The sequence below is a fragment of the Rhinolophus sinicus genome, linkage group LG11 (genome assembly GCF_036562045.2).
Source record: "Rhinolophus sinicus isolate RSC01 linkage group LG11, ASM3656204v1, whole genome shotgun sequence".
Lineage (NCBI taxonomy): Eukaryota > Metazoa > Chordata > Mammalia > Chiroptera > Rhinolophidae > Rhinolophus > Rhinolophus sinicus.
The window spans coordinates 3,306,989-3,321,187 of NC_133760.1; the positions used below are offsets into that span (position 1 = coordinate 3,306,989).

The 14,199-nt window shown below is 45.5% G+C and overlaps 1 pseudogene; it reads left to right on the top strand.

Moving 5' to 3' along the window:
• Positions 1-125: 125 nt before the first annotated feature.
• LOC109437563 (developmental pluripotency-associated protein 2) lies at positions 126-6,634 on the top strand (annotated as a pseudogene).
• The last annotated feature ends 7,565 nt before the right edge of the window (positions 6,635-14,199 follow it).

The window sequence follows — 14,199 nt, forward strand, 5'->3', positions numbered from 1 at the left end:
GCACGCCTGCGGGGGGGACGGGGGGGGGGGGCTATCGGCACAAAGTATTATGGGTAACATCGTTTCCACAGCGCCACAGGCCCCCACGAAAGGCACTCGGCTAGAGGATCGCGGAGTTGCGGAGGACGCGGTAGGGCCGTGTGGTCCCGCAGCGTTCCACCCTGTAGGCGGGTACCGAGATTTCCCGGAGGTGTGTGGAAGAGGAGCCGGTTTCATGTGCGCCCCCTGGGGGTCACTTAGAAAGGTCGGGATTTGGCTTCGGAGGCTCTCGACAAGTTGAGTTTCTGCCTCTGAGGGACCGGTGGGGACTCGGCCTCCGCCGGGAGGATTGCGGCCGAGTCGCCAGCGGCCGGGTCTGCGCCCGACCTGGGGCAGGAGTGCTGCCTTCGTTCTCGGACTAGCGGAGGGGAAGTCGCACCCGGAGCCTGGAGGGTCCTGAGGGACACGGGAACCCCCGCGGGGTCTGGAGTCCCCTTCGCGCGTCCCGCAGCTCTCCGCGCTGCTACCGGGAAATCCTCAGGACAGCTCGCGGCCGCGCCTCTCCGGGCCGGGAAGGGCGCCCCCTGAGGCCGTGTGTGAAAACCGGCATTCGGCCGAAAAGGGGGAACAAAGACTCTGGGGACAGATGGAAACCCAGCTTCGACGGAGTGCCCTTAAAGGCTTGGATGTCTCCTCAGGCTCGCGATTCCCTGCCTTCCAGCTGAGGCACCGGGCTCCGTGGGGTCTGGACTTACAACACGTTCCTCCTGCCACCCACAATGTGCCCAGACCGCACTGCCCCCTCCCGGATGCGACCTCAGATCACACGTAGGTCTACTCACAAGCATGTCTGTTCTGGTTCGGGAGGAAAAGAATTTACCAGCTTCCCTCAGGAAAACGAGAACAGGGAGAGCACAACGCTTTCTTCAGATTAAGGGATTATCTGATATGAAAAAATGAAATAAATGTTGGACATCCTGTTACTCCTAAGGTGAGCGCTTTCTAGGGTCTCCACTGACCGTTCAGGATTCTATTACCAGCACTGTGCTGCCTGTGCATCTGCGGATGCCAGTTCTGAGCCCCTGCAGCTATTCTCTACCTAGCCTTGTGAAGTCACCCTGCACATGCACAGTTTAGGTTTCTGCCAAACACCTTGGTGACCACATATACCTTCAACGCCCATATCCTACTTTCTGTCGGGTCCACCCAGAAATCCCAGCCTCCTGAGCTCTGAGATCTGAGTACACGGTAATCCAGAGTACAGCATGAAACCTTATTTGAAGCAGGAGGAGCCCCTTCTAAAAAGAGATTTACTTGAGTTAGGGAAATTATTTTGTGAGCTGAATAAGAAGAGGAAAATCCCAAAATGACAAACTCCAGTCATATATTACCACTATTCGCTAGTACGTTATATCCACTTCCTGTTGGAGATCTATTCTGCTATGTGGAGTGTACTCAATGGAAACAAAATGGGTTTCTCCCGACTTCATTTGGGGGAATAGAAGACAGACTATGGGTGAAGAAATTTAACATGTGGGCTGCAAGCCTGATTGGGGTGGGCAGTGGAGAAAAAGAGTCAGGGAGCCTCAGGAAATAGAATAGAGCTTTAAGGAGCTAGTGGAGGCAGAGAAACAGTTTCCTTTCAATGGAGTAGGTGTCAGTTCATGTTTATACACTGATGGGAGGTCAGAAAAGAGGGGAAAATAGATTATGAAAAGATAGAAAACAGCAGAAGCAAATTCCTTAAGATGTCAGCATCATTGGTCATTAGGGAAATTCAAATCAAAACCACAGTGAGATATTAGTGTACACCTACCAGGGTGACTTAAAAAAGGAAAAATAAGTATTGCTGAGACTGTGAAGAAATTGGAACTTTTGTACATTTAATATGGGAATGTAAAATGCTGCAATGTGAAAAACATTCTCCAGTGTAATCTCACAAATAACCCATATATTCAGATGGAGAGTTACCTCAAAGTCAAGATCATAAAAATAGACATATAAATCAATGGAACAGAACTGAGAATCCAGAAACCAACTTTTTCATTTATAGTCGATTGATTTTCAACAAAGGAGTCAAGATAGTTCCATGGGGGAAAAGATATCCACATGCAAAAACATGAATTTAGATTCTTATATAATACAGAATTAACTCAAGAGGTGAAAAGGAGTAAACTGCAGGTATCCTTAACTGCACTGGCTTTGCTGTCCTCTGAGTGTTTCTCGGAATGGCAAGCTCAACTTGTGATAGCAGCGAAAAGAATTTCTTTGAGGATGAATTAGGTGAGGAAAGTGTGATTCTTACATTGGTTCCAGTTAATGAGGAACCTAGTGAAGAACATCAAATAGAACTAAGTGTTTCTTCAACCTCGGAAGCCAACCTGAAGACTCCTAGGACAAATGATAAAGTTTATCTTCCACAAATGAATGAATAGTTCAAAGCTTGCCCAAAACCAGTCTTCCCCCACACCACCAACCATTTTGCCTGCAATTAATAAAATACGTTGGGACACTTTTGTGGAACTGGTACCAACAATTTAATTTGAGGAGTGATGGCAAGAAAATAGAGGTTCATCTGAGATCAAGGAACATGCTTACTCTGAAGAAAAATGAGTGACTAAGGAGTATGGAGACTATTAAGAATATTCCTGAAACACCACAGAAGGCCACATTGCAGTCAAGTTCAAGGAAATGCAAGATGGTGGCCAAGAGAGCAACGAGTTAGAAAAGTTGTAAGATGAGTGAGAGAGAAAGTGACCAATAGAGTTGAAGTGATAATTTCAGCTCAGGAAGCCATTTTGGCAGCAAGGGCAAGAATTGCTGCAAGAGCTGTTTGACATAATGCTGTGAATTCATGCTCCATTCCTACTTCTGCTGTAAACTTCCTGCTGTGAACCTCTAGTATTAGGTGGTATGTGGTCTATAGCAGACACAAAGGGTTGGGTTCATCTGCAGTTCTGTGCAGGTCAGGCCTGGGTAACGGATACTTTCCCATACCCAGACCTGAAAGAGAATATGTTATGCCCTGAATGTGTTAAGAGGATGCTGGAAAGATTAATTACAATAGGGAAAGAGAAACAGCCTGGTTTGAATACACCCATATCATTCCTCTTGGATAGGCCATGTCTTGATAAAGAATAAATGGTGGACGGCTCACAGATAAATGGACTTGTATCCCAGTGATTGCTGTGCTCTGTCCTGGCCATCCTCAGTGTTGCCTGATGCCTTGGGTACAGATGTGAATGTCCGGATTCTGTACTTGAGGTTTGCCAAAAAGTTACTGCCACTACTGCTTCAGGTATTTAGCTATATAGAATATAATTTGGTTTTGTTTTAATTAATAGATTTTTAAAGCAGTTTTAGACTTTTAGAAAAAATAGAGCAGACACTAGACTTCCCAAATACTGCACTCTCCCATTTTCTCTACTATCAGCATCCCACACCAGAGTGGTACATTTGTTGAACCTACATTGATTGACATGTCATTACCATGGAAAGTCCATAGTTTCCATTAGGGTCTACTCTTTGTGTTTTACATTCTATGGATTTTGACAAATTTATAATGACATATCCACCAGTATAGTGTCATGCAAAATAGCTTCACTGCCCTAAAAATTACATACTCCACCTATTCAACACTCCCTACCCACAACCCCTGACCAAGGATATTTTTTCTGTATCCATAGCTTTGCTGTTTCCAGAATGTCTTACAGTAAGAATCATACAGTTGCCTTTTCATATTGACTTCTTTCATAGCAGTATAAATTTAGGATTCCTCCATGTCTTTTCACAGTTTGATAGCCCACTTCCCTTTAGCAGTGAAGAAGTGTGTGTACCATAATTTGTTTATCCATTCACATATTGAATGCCATCTTCCAAGTTTTGGCAATTAGGAATAAAACTGCTATAAACATTTGTGTTCAGGTTTTTATGAACATACATTTTGAATTTGGGTAAATGTCAAGCAGCATGATTTTTGTGATCTTATGTTAAGAGTGTGTTTAGTTTTGTAAGGAACTGCCAAACTGTCTTCCAGAGTGGCTGTGCTATTTTGCATTCCCAGCAGCAATGAATGAGAGTTCATGTAGCTCCGTATCCTCACCAGCATATGGTGTTCTCAATGCTTTGGATATTGACCATTCTAAAATATGTATAGTGATATCTCATTGTTTTAATTTGCAATTCCATAATAACATGATGTGGACAATCTTTTAATATGCTTATTTGTAATCTGTAAATCTTAAGTGAGGTGTACATTCAGGTCTTTTGCCCATTTTTTAAAACCTGGCTGTTCATTTTGTTAAGTTTTAAGAGTTTTTTTGTATTTTGGATAACAGTCCTTTATCAGATAAGTCTTTTGCAAACATTTTTCCCAGTCTGTGGCTTGTCTTCTCATTCTCTTGATTCATTGGTATATTTAGATCATTGATGTTTAAAGTGATTGGTAGAAATAGATTGAGATATTTTTAATTGCTCTCATTTTTTTTATTTCCTTTCTTTTTTTTGTCTTCCCCTTTTTCTTTCCCTTCTCTGGGTTTAATGGAGTGTTTTATGTGGTGCCCATTAATAGAATGAATACTCATTAACAGAATTTAAATTACATATATATATGTATATATATATACATATATACATATATATATATATATATATATATATATATATATATATATATATTAAAAAGACTAACACAAAATGGATTATAGACGTAAACATATAACCTAAAAGCTATAAAACAACTCAAGGAAACATTGGATAAAATCTTTGTGCTTTTGTGTTAGTCAGAGATTTTGTAGATACACCACCAAAAGCATGATTCATAAAAGAAAAAAGAAATTAAAATTGTAATTTTACTAACCATTGTCACCCCAATAAACTTTAATTTAAAAAAAAGAAAAGAAATGACTCAATAAGAAAAATGAGGAAAATATTTGAAAGACATTTCATCAAGGAAAATATATGGCTATCAAATGAGCACATGTAAAGATGCTCCATATCATTATTCATTAGGGAATTGCATATTAAAGCCCACAGCAAGATACCACTTCACATCCACTAGCATGGCTATAATTAGACAATGCTAAGTGACCAATAGAGTTCCCAAAGCTGGAACATTTATGCATTACTGCTGGGAATGGAAAATGGTGCCACCGATGTGCAAAGCAACTCTAGAATGTTAAACATAAATTTATATAAACAATTCTACTCCTAGGAGTCTACAGATGAAGAGTGAAAAATGCATGTCCCCATAAAGACTTACATGTGACTGTTCATAGCAGCGTTAAGCATACTAACCAAAAGTGAAAATAATCCAAATGTCTGTAAAACTGAATGGATAAACAAAATGTGGTATATCTGTACAATGGAATACCATTCAGCAATAAAATAGAATGAGCTATTGATATGAAATGCAATATGGATGAATCTCAAGGTGAAGAAGCCAGACAAAAAGGAGTACATATATGGTTTTATTCCATTTATATAAATTCTAGAAAATGAAAACATCCAGAGTGACAAAGTGGATCATTTGTTGCCTGGACATAAGGTGATGGAGAGGTTTTAGGAGTTATAAATACATTCGTTAATTTTAAGTATTTTCTCAGTTGTGTACATGTAACAAGATATATCAAATTGAACACTTTAAGGACAAACAATTTCATCTATGCCAATTATACTCCAATACAACTGTAAAAAATGTAAAAATGAATTTCAAAAAATGTATATATTCAGCACATAACATCTCAAATGTAAGCAAATAATAATTGAAGAGTAAAATTGTGAAGACTGTAAAATGTGTCTTAATTGACACCCTGGGATAGAGGCATGGGAGGAAAAAAGACAGAATATAGATAAAGAGACAGAGAAAGACAGAATTGAGAGAGAGAGAGAATCCTAATTCCAGTAGAGCCAAGACAATATTTGGGATGAAATGTAGGCATTTTCAGAGTTCAGTGTTCAGACATGCAAACGTTAGGTTTCCCCAATGTGAGCCTACCAGACACCCTGTCTGTCCCCCACCTCATCCACCATGTGTCTTTCTGCCTAACCCCCTGAACTTCTTCAACTATCTCCTACCATATGCTTGAGGGCTGTGCAGCCTGAGAACTTCATGGCCTTTCCTATCACAGGCTGCTTGCTGGCTCCCTCCACTCATGCACCTCTCACTAGGTCATCCCAATTTTTTTCTTCTTTCTTTTTGGGACTCCTTGTAACCATATTGTGCTCCCTCTATTTCTATTATCTTTATTACACAATTATTATTCAATACCAATTACAGTGGAAGTGCTGAAGATTAAAAATACATCTTCCTATGGCAGATCATTTTTTTTTTTTTAGCTATTTTGTGCTTTCTATTCCTTTTTTTGTTTGTTTCCTTCAATTTTTTTATTTTTTATTTTTATTGGGTTAACAGTGTTTTTTTCCCCAGGACCCATCAGCTCCAAGTCAAGTCGTTGTCCTTCAACCTAGTTGTGGAGGGCACAGCTCAGCTTCAAGTCCAGTTGCCATTTTCAATCTAGTTGCAGGGGGCGCAGGCCCACGATCCCATGTGGGAATTGAACCAGCAACCTTGTTGTTAAGAGCTCATGCTCTAACCAACTGAGCTAACCGGCCGCCCCTGTGTCCTTTGATTTTTAGGTGCTCTCCTCAACATGCTTATCTATCTTGCTACTAATTTAAAAAATATTTTCATTCTTTTTATTGTCTTTAGACTTATCTTCCCTGACTAACATTTTATCAGGTTTATTTTTTTTTGTTTTGCTTTTAGCATACCTTGTTTCCCGTGGCTTTTTTTCTTTCCTTAACTCCCTAATTATTTTTATATGCTTATTGAAATATCTTCATTATTTTTTTCCTCTCTTTGTTCTAGATTGCATGGGCTATTTAATATGATTGGGGGGAGGTAGGGATTATGCATTTCTTCCCTCTCTAGTTACTTTATCCTGAATGTACAAAATCCTGTCTCCCATGTATAGAGGAGAGATGTAGTTCAGCCATGTGCTGTTAGATCTGGTGAGTGTATAGTAATGAGGGGTCAGGGTGGACATCCTAGCTGCCTCCACACTAGGTGGCCCTGCTGGTCAGTTTTCAACTTTACATGGCCAGGGAGAAGCGGCACTGGGCAGAGGTGTGTCCATCCCAAGTCGTAGTCCCCCAGTTCTGTAGGATAAGGAGACGATTTGATAGCCCAGGGGCCACAGGGTCACTGATCAGTTTGACTTTCTCATATCCTCTTGCCATTGAAGACTGGAGCAGTGAAGGAAAGCAGCAACTGCCCCAACATGACATAGGTGACAAATTAAAGTGCTTTCTCAACTCCTCTCTTCCGTGTAGCCTTTGGCTCTCATCCAGAAAGCCTGAAGGAAGCCTCGATTTCCCCAGGGTTTTCTCACAGGACTTTGCTAGTTTCTGACATCTGAGTTTCCCTTTCTAACTTCTGATTTTTCTCTGGTGATTTGGGGACATAGCTAGCTGCCCATCTGTCTGTTCCTCGAGGCTGTGTTGAATTAGACTCTCCGTAATTCCCTCTAATCTGATCCCCACCCCATTGCTGCCACACCATTTTGGGGGCTTTACCTTTTCTTGCTGGAATATCATTTCAATTGGACACATACTGAATGAGACCTTCCAAGTGCTGGGTTCTGTGTAGGCCACTGATGAATAATATGGTGGGCAGCATAACAGATGAAAATCCCTGCCCTCCATTTGGCTAAATTCCATGGTGTGGGGAAGAGGAGCAATCAACAGAAAACAAAGATATGTAGGCAGAATGTTAAGATTGCCTTATGGTGATAGGAATAAGGAGAAAAATTAGCAGATAGGTTGCATAGGGACTTTGGGGTACGGTTTGAAACTTTCGGAAGCATGTCCAGTGTAGTTGTCACAAAGGAGATGTTTGAACAAAGACCTGAAGGGAATATAGGGGGAGCTGTGTGGGTAACTGGGGATGGTGTACCATGCAAAGGGAGGAGATGATAAAGGGATGGCAGTGAAGCTGCTGAGTTCCAGACACTCTGGGTGGTCTGTGAGGCTGGAACAGAGCAAACAAAAGTGGGGAGAGGAGGAGCTGAGGTGGACAGGACATGGAGGCCAGGCAAACAGGGTCTCTAGGCCACTGTTAGGCATCTGGCTTCTACCCCAAGTCAGTGCTGCTTAGAGTGTGGTCAGTAGAACATGCCCATCCTCACTCTCCCCTCTGTGAGGTTAGAGTGGAAACTGAGAACAATTGAAGCAGAGCCTGGTTGGGACCCCTATAGTAGATGCCTCATCACATCTACCCTAGCCTCACCTTTTCTTGACCTACCTATAGCTTAACAATAGATCATCCATCCCTCTGCAGCTTGAGCTTGCAATGTCCCATCACACTCAGTTCCCTGTTTTAGAAAATTACCCTGAAATTTATGAGCAATACCATTAGGCTTATCCATCATTGTTCCTGGGTTGCTGATGCCACCAGACAACCATGTTGCCAGAGGGAAGGCTCCAGGTAGATCCCTGGAAGCCTCATGTGACCTCTGGAGTGACGCCCAGATTTTCCCTTAAATACCCTCTGCAGGTCTGAGAATGTTAAGGCAGTTTTTGAAGGTGTTAACCTGCTGCCTTCTCAGATCAATGGTGCTCAGACAATAAATACTTATCCTATTGCCCAACTCCTGTGTTGGTCTACTGGCTGAGGGGCACAGGCAGCACAAGCCCTGGATTCAGTTTGCCTCTGGTTTCACAATCATTTAGAAACCACAACAAGTTGAGAGTCTGTTAAATCTAATGATATCAAAGGACTTCCATTATGTATGGCTTTCTTTTCTGGTTAGTTTTCTATTTCTAATAAGTCATTGGCATTGCATCTTGTGAGAGTGTGTCCATGATAGATGGGAAGGAGTGGGTGGTGTGGGGATGGGCAAGTGCTTCACCAGAAGCAGTTGGGAAGTTCTGCCCTGAGTGACTGTAAAATCACCTAGGACTTCCACAATGATGGGGGACATGGTCAGACTTGGTTGTAACAAGGTCCCTCTTGTGGTATCTTTGAGAATAGACTGAAGACTGGCAGGAGGTGAGGAGGCCAGTCCCTAGCTGACCTCAATAATCTAGGGGAGAGAGAGGTTACTCTGCTGAGGGTCCTGGCTGTGGAGGGGTGAAAAGTGGTTTGACTCTGGATATAACTTGAAAATAGAAGACAGACAGATTAGGTTGCTGTACAGGTCCCTTCCTTGTCCAATACAATTCCTTTGCTCCCCAAACTCCCGCAGCTTCTGCGGGGTGGTCTCTCACCCACATGAGTCAGGAAGTAGAAGTGCTGAGTTTCATAGAATCTCTTTCTGTTGCCTTTTTTCCTACTCAGTAAAGGATGCCCCTCCCAGCCACCTTTTCAAACCAGGAGGCTGTCACCATTGTAACTTTATCTTCACCCTCAGTCCTTACAAGTCTGTCAAACATCATGTGTTTCTCAACATAAATAAGCACTGATCTCTCCCTTCCCACTGAAACAATCTTAGTTCCATCCCCTGTGGTCTCTTTGCTTGACTAGGAACCCCTCGTCTGTGTTCCTGGGGCCCCTCTGACTCACCAGCCTGGGATTGGCAGAGGAGGAGAGAACATGCACCTCGTTCTCTGCTACACTTGCAATCACCAGTCTCAGAAAATTAAAAGGGTTAGCAAGTTTGTAGACGACTCACTTGACCGGAATTTATGTGAGACTGATGCTCATCTCTGCATTCCCAATTAGTGTGAATGTTGGTACATCTCACTGCAGAAATGGGAGTGTGTTTGATGATGGCCTCTTGCCCCAGGCCCAGGGGGTTATATACTAGGTATTAGAGCTGGAGTTGGAGCAGGATGAAAATGACATCAGGGATTCATCAACAGGCAGATTTTATCCAACCACATCTTTACAAGTAATTGCATCACTGACCCATGCCCCATAAAAGGGAGGAGCCTTGGGAAGTCACTTCAGATGAACCCACTGCAGAAAGGCAGTCACACAGCAGCTCTGCCTTGGGTTCAGGATTACCCAGTTTGAAGTTGTGTGTTCTCCAGGAGATGAGTTTCTTGAATGAAAGAAAACTTTCTAATTGTGTGTTCATGTTTTGTGCATGTGCATGTGGATGTAATTTTCTTTTTTGGGGGGATTCCTAGGTAAAAAGATATGGGGCTTTTTCAGGAAGTGGATATAAGTTTTTTTGATAGCTGCTGTGACCTTAAAAACTTGCTGTTGTAGATTCTGTAAAGCCTGGCCTGATTGAAAGAGTTTTCCTGCAAATCTTTGTATGACTCTGTTGCCTTGTTAATTTTATATTTCTAGTAATTCATTTTTATGGCATCTTTTGAAAGTGTTGGTGTCATGCAGGGACCCGGGTCCCACTCCCTGCACAAGAACACAGGATATGGTGAGGCCAAAAAGGAACACCAATGGAGCCATGGATAGGGGGTTCATACCACTGTTCTAGCTGGTGGCTGGGTTGGAGAAACAGGAAGCAGGATCCACACGATCTGCAATCTGCCATCTGCTTCTCTACCAACTAACCAACACCCTAGCGTAATGGCAGTTATAGTAGTGGCTAATGGCTAACTGGTTACAGCTGATGGCCAATCAGTCACAGATGATGGCCACCTACTACCCGAGCCAGCACCTTTCCACATGAGGTCGAGAGCCTGGAAACTACTCTCCTGGCTCTGTCCCCACAGTTGGTGTCATGCAGGGCAGCATACGGAGTCTCTGGTCCCGCTCCCCACATAAGAAATCAGGATATAGTGAGGCCAAAAAGGAACACGCACGGAGCCATAGATGGAGGAGTCATACCACTATATTCTCGCTGGCAGCGTCCGCCTCTCTGCAATCCGCTCTTGCTAGCTCAGCCATCATCTTCTTGCTAGCCCCCATTTTCTGCTAGCATAGCCACAGCCGTTATATTAGTGGCCAATGGCTCACTGGTTAAGCTGACGGTCAACTAGCCACAGCTGATGGCCATCCAATCACAGTTGATGGCCATTTACTACCTGAGCCAGCAACTTTCCACATGAGGCCGAGAGCCTGGAAACTGCACTCCTGGCTCTGTCCCCACACTCCACCCCTACAGGGTCTCGCCTCACAATCTACGTGACAAGCATCTTCCGCGAGGGGCTCTGTGCGAGGAGCCTCAAGGTGAATGCAATATCCTGGACACAGCCAGGTTTTCTCAGGGCACCACCAGTCCTTCTGGGCATAGCCAGACTTCCTGAACTCAGCCAGGGGTCTCAGAGCACTGCCACTCTCTCTGGGCACTGCCAGACTTCCTGGATTCAGCCAGGGCTCTCAGGGCACTGCCACTCTCTCTGGGCTCAGCCAGACTTCCTGGACTCAGCCAGGGCTCTCAGGGCACTGCCACTCTCTCTGGGCACAGCCAGGGTTCTCAGTGCCCCGCTAGTCTTTCTCACATATTCTCCACGGCGGCTGGTCGAGACACAAAAGCAAACATCTGCCAGTTCCACCACATGGTGGTACGTTCTCAAGCAAAAAGTCAAGCTGTCCATTAAATTAGGGATAGAAGGCAATTCACCATAGTCCATAGTCATTCACCAGGGCTGTCCTGGGGGTGAGGGACGACCTTGACCTCACCCACATCTTCCACCAAGGACTCAGCAAGCGTTTCCTCCTGGGACGACAAGTCCCGCATCTAGGCTGCTTCAGCAAGCACTTCCCAGCCCACAGAGCCACAACAACCTTTGCTTTCTTCAAGCTTATGCTGGTTGGAGAACCATCCATGTCTTTCCACCCTTCCACGGGGGTCCAGCTCTCTGGCAGCTGCTCCTCCTGGTCTTCCTGGGACTGAGTGTTCATACGCACAAACTGCTCCACCGCCCTTTGGAGAGCTTTGGCCGGCACCATACCCTGCTCGCTGCGCCATTTGTCATGCAGGGAGTCATGCAGGGTCTCTGGGCCCACTCCCCACATAAGAATGCAGGATATGGTGAAGCCAAAAAGGAACACCCACAGAGCCATAGGTAGGGGAGTCATACCACTATATTCTCGTTGGCGGCATCCACCTCTCTGTAATCCGCTCTTGCTAGTTCAGCCATCATCTTCTTGCTAGCCCCCATTTTCTGCTAGCATAGCCACAGCCGTTATATTAGTGGCCAATGGCTCACTGGTTAAGCTGACGGTCAACTAGCCACAGCTGATGGCCATCCAATCACAGTTGATGGCCATTTACTACCTGAGCCAGCAACTTTCCACATGAGGCCGAGAGCCTGGAAACTGCACTCCTGGCTCTGTCCCCACACTCCACCCCTACAGGGTCTCGCCTCACAATCTACGTGACAAGCATCTTCCGCGAGGGGCTCTGTGCGAGGAGCCTCAAGGTGAATGCAATATCCTGGACACAGCCAGGTTTTCTCAGGGCACCACCAGTCCTTCTGGGCATAGCCAGACTTCCTGAACTCAGCCAGGGGTCTCAGAGCACTGCCACTCTCTCTGGGCACTGCCAGACTTCCTGGATTCAGCCAGGGCTCTCAGGGCACTGCCACTCTCTGGGCTCAGCCAGACTTCCTGGACTCAGCCAGGGCTCTCAGGGCACTGCCACTCTCTCTGGGCACAGCCAGGGTTCTCAGTGCCCCGCTAGTCTTTCTCACATATTCTCCACGGCGGCTGGTCGAGACACAAAAGCAAACATCTGCCAGTTCCACCACATGGTGGTACGTTCTCAAGCAAAAAGTCAAGCTGTCCATTAAATTAGGGATAGAAGGCAATTCACCATAGTCCATAGTCATTCACCAGGGCTGTCCTGGGAGTGAGGGAAGACCTTGACCTCACCCTCAGCTCCCACGGAGGACTCAGCAAGCGTTTCCTCCTCGGACTACAAGTCCTGCATCCAGGCTGCTTCAGCAAGCACTTACCAGCCCACAGAGCCACAACGACCTTCGCTTTCTCTGGCCTGTGCTGGTTGGGGAACCATCCATGTCTTTCCACCCCTCCACGGGGGTCCAGCTCTCTGGCAGCTGCTCCTCCTGGTCTTCCTGGGACTGAGTGTTCATACGCACAAACTGCTCCACCGCCCTTTGGAGAGCTTTGGCCGGCACCATACCCTGCTCGCTGCGCCATTTGTCATGCAGGGAGTCATGCAGGGTCTCTGGGCCCACTCCCCACATAAGAATGCAGGATATGGTGAAGCCAAAAAGGAACACCCACAGAGCCATAGGTAGGGGAGTCATACCACTATATTCTCGTTGGCGGCATCCACCTCTCTGTAATCCGCTCTTGCTAGTTCAGCCATCATCTTCTTGCTAGCCCCCATTTTCTGCTAGCATAGCCACAGAAGTTATATTAGTGGCCAATGGCTCACTGGTTACAGCTGACGGCCAACTACCCACAGCTGATGGCCATCCAATCACAGTTGATGGCCATTTACTACCTGAGCCAGCAGCTTTCCACGTGAGGCCAAGAGTCTGGAAACTGCACTCCTGGCTCTGCCCCCACAGTTGGTCTTTGGGGTGAGAGTGGAGGCTAAAATTTAAATTGTAAATATCAGATATTTAGAGCCTTACTCATTGAGCTTCAGTGACAACTCTGAAAGCTAGGTGCTTTTAGAGTCCTGTGACACAGATGGGGACCTCATGGGTACCTTGCCTGAGTCAAGCAGCTGGTTCCACATTGGACCCTGGCAGTCTGTTTTTGAATTCCAAGCTCTTAACCACAATGTTCCACAGCTGGGTCCCTGTGAGATGAAGTGCATGTCTGCAAGGGTGACCATGTGTGTCTGAGTTAGTCCTGAAGAAAAGAATTTGTGGGGAGACCCAGAAGAAGTAGAGGGCCTGGGATCTACAGTGTCCCTGGATATAGGGAACCAGCCACAACACCTAAGATGGGTGTGGAGGTGTGAGAGCAGGCCCTGGCAAGGCCCCCTAGTAATAGAAAAGACTTAGTGTCATGCGGGAGACCCTGCTCGCTGCACCATTTGTCGTGCAGGGCGGCCTGCGGGGTCTCTGCTCCCGCTCCCCATACAAGAACGCAGGATATGGTGAGGCCAAAAAGGAACACCCACGGAGCCATAGGTAGGGGAGTCATACCACTTTATTCTCTCTGGCGGCACTATACTCTCACTGGAGGCTGGATACACACTGTCCGCAAACCGCCATCCACGCTTGCCAGCCCAGCCGCCATCTTCTTGCTAGCCCCCATTCTTCCTCCTCTCTCCCTCTCTCTGCTAGCGTAGCCACAGCAGTTATATTGTGGCCAATGGCTCACTGGTT